Below are 3,383 nucleotides of genomic sequence, written 5' to 3'. Positions count from 1 at the left end.
TCTTGCTTTCAAGAATTTATAATCTATGCAGTCATACAAGACATGCTCAAGAAAAGACAAGCATAGGAAAGTAACGGGAGGCTTCAAGTATCACTCAGAGACTCAGAGCTTTGTTTCAATATTTTGGAATAGTCAAACAAGCAGAACAGGCTTCTGCACAACAGCGTTTCTACTTCCAGCTGATATTATCTCTTGGAAAAACAAGTTCCACACTTTCCCATCCACTGCATAAAGGAATGTTTAATTAATCTAAAACTTCTCTCTAGCATACTTCATGCATAATCCCAGGATCAAGGTTTCCGGCAGCCCCAATGACCTAGGAATTCTCTAGAACAGTGGTTCGCAAAGTGTGACCCCTGGACCAGCACCATCAGCATCACCTGGGACCTTGTTAAAATGCAAATTCTCAGGCCCTACCCCAGACCTAGTGAATCAAGATCTCTGGGGATGGGGGTTTTAACAAGCCCTCAGGCCTTCGATTCTTATCCAAGCTAAAGTTTCAGAACCACTGCCTAGACTTAAGGAATGGAAACAGCAAAGGGAAAGCCCTCAGCCAGAAGCACCTGGGCTCCCTGAGGCTGACTCTGGAAAGCAGCCAGGCAGACAGAGACCCCCAAGGGAAGCCTGCTGAGTCACAGCACATGTCCCCTTCCAGACGTAGATCTTGCCACAGGGCCCATTGTCCAGCACAAAGCAGACTTCAGATACGAACAGCTTGAGGGGAAAAGGGCTAGAGTCAGCCATCTTGGTCAGGTTCATCTGTCCAGTGGCATCAGAGACCTGAGGGAGAAAGGGCGGTGCCAGATCCCACCTTCCTCCCCCAACATACCTCAGCCCAAGGAGCAGGCCGCCTGGTCCCTCCCCACCTCTCTCCCACTCTGCCAGTCGTCTGGAGCCTCCTTCATCCCTACCCACCACCCCAAGCCCTAAGGAGCAGACAGGGGACAGGAAGGAAGCATTGAAGTAGCCCCCACCCCTCACATCACCCTCAATCACTGCAGCACACTGACCAAAATCCATTTTGGAATTAGGTAGATTTCAAATTACAAATAAATACAAGCAATGAAAAACAAAGTAAAGCTCATCATTGGCTCAAACCTCTGTTCTCCATGAATGGGCCAGAAGTAAAGTGATGTTTCTCTACTGAGGAGGTCCTGACAACCACCCTCTTCCCATATCCCTCTCACTTCCAGCTCTGGATCAGTCTCCCTGGTTCCCATCTGACCGTCCCACTGCTTTCCTTCCCTCACTTTAGCCCCACATGCACCCCTTGCTGCTCTGCGCAGGGTCCCACCTTATACAGTGCCATGGACTTTGTGTTTGTCTGGTCAGCTATGAGGTCTCCTCGGGGTTTCCCTCTTTCGGAGGTGACTTGGGGCCCAGGCCTTGCAGGGGCCAGGGCAGGCCAGGTTTACAGGGACTCCCGGCACCTGCTCCAGACCTTCTCAACCCATCATACCCTGGGCCACCACCTCTGGTGGGACAAACTGTGTCCTGCATCAGGACACCCAGCAGAGGTGAGTGAGTCTGGATCCAGCCTACCTTACCATCCAGGCCACTCGTCCTCAAGGCTGCATCCACCTGTGAGCCCTGGGGATTTTAAAACAAACTTCAGTTTTTTCTCAGACCCTGCTAGGGCTCTGTCTTGTCATCTAGCACTGCTATAACAGAAATGCCACAAGTGGATAGCTTCAACAAAGAGAAATTTATTCTCTCGCGGTCTAGTAGGCTAGAGGTTCAAATTCTGGGTGTAAGTTAAAGGGAAAAGCTTTCTCTGTTGGCTCTGGAAGAAGGTCTTTGTCATCAATCTTCTCCTGGACTGGGAGGTTTTCCGTGCAGGAACCCTGGGTCCAAAGGACACACTCTGCTCCTGGCACTGCTTTCTTGGTGGTGTGAGGTCCCCCACTCTCTGCTTGCTTCCCTTTCCTTTTATCTCTTGTAAGATAAAAGGTGGTACAGGCCACACCCCAGGGAAAAGCCCTTTACACTGGATCAGGGATGTAACCTGTGCAAGGGTGTTACATCCCACCCTAGTCCTCTTTAACCATAGGCAGAGATTATGATTTATAACACATAGGAAAACCACAAAATGGAGGACAACCACACAACACTGGGAATCATGGTCTAACCAAGTTGACACATATTTTGGGGGGACACAATTCTAGCCATGACAGGCTCTTTACTCCTCTTTTAGATCCTGTTTCCATCATGTCACCTGTTCCCTCTCAATGCCCTCTTCTGTTGCATTAAGTGCCAGGTTAAGATATTATTACAGCCTGTCCTGAAGTGGTTTCTCCTCCCATAGCCTTGAACTTAGAGCCTTCTCATCTTCAGAGGACTTGGGTACATGACAGTTTCTAAGTTCTTAGAGCCCTTGTCCTATCATTTCTTCTCTTGGGATGAGTGCATCATATCTAACTTCCTTTCCCAAGCTTCTGTCTTCCATCTGTGGTGGTAGAAAGAACAGTTTCAGTTTCATAGTCTTGTACATTAACGGCAAGGAGCCCTGGGACTATCTTCTGCAATGTGGAGTCTCTGATAATTAGAAGAAAGCCCAGAAATTGCACAGAGTTTCTACTTCTTTAGCAAGATTTGGTGTGAAATGACATCCCTATCCCTTAGCAACCACTTTAATGACTAAACAATTGCATTTCCTATTGAGACCTAAGAATTCAGAAGATAGTTTCTGTAGCCTGGTTAAAATCAAAGAGCCCAACTCATGATGGCAATCAGGATATAGCTGTAAAGAGTGAGAGAGGGCTTTGAGTAGAGAAATGTGCATCCATTACTCCACATCCAAGTGATCCAACTGTTCAGCACAGATAGTAACCTTAGGAGTGGTGTGAGGGTGTGAAAGTTAAGAGTGCAGTTGATGAAGAAGCAAGGTATGGGGTGAAAAATACAAAATAACTATTGATAATGATAACAAAAACAATAAAACATGTCCTAGCCTGGAAAACTCAGGCTCTGGAGCTCTCTGGGCGGAGTAGGCAGAGCCATCAGTTCAGTAGCCTTGGACTGAGAGCTCATGAATAAATCATACAAACTCCCACAAGGGCAGTCCAGAACAGCCTTCTTCCACCCGTTGTTTCCTGTTAAGCAGTTATATAAATGAGCCAAAGAAGGCCTCTGTACTAGCCCCACGTTGTTTACTTCATAGCAAGCTGGCACCTGTTAGCCCAAAAAGCCCACCAGTTAGCCCAAAAACCCCACTAGCACCAAACTCATTTTTACACATCTAACTGTTTTTAAAGTAGCCCAGATAAGCAGATTTTTAGCTCCTTAGAGCCTGCCTGTTTTACATACCCTGTGAAACTACACCCAGTATCTACCAGCCCCTGTTGTTAGCTGCCATCAAGTAGGCTCTGATTCATGGCGACCTT

General features: G+C 47.4%; 1 pseudogene; it reads left to right on the top strand.

Moving 5' to 3' along the window:
• Window positions 1–2,872: 2,872 nt before the first annotated feature.
• Window positions 2,873–3,383, top strand: part of LOC101343569 (ELMO domain-containing protein 3-like) — a 46,127-nt pseudogene continuing 45,616 nt past the window's right edge.

Source organism: Trichechus manatus, unplaced genomic scaffold (genome assembly GCF_000243295.1).
Source record: "Trichechus manatus latirostris isolate Lorelei unplaced genomic scaffold, TriManLat1.0 scaffold00316, whole genome shotgun sequence".
Lineage (NCBI taxonomy): Eukaryota > Metazoa > Chordata > Mammalia > Sirenia > Trichechidae > Trichechus > Trichechus manatus.
This window is presented reverse-complemented; position numbering and strand designations above follow the sequence as displayed.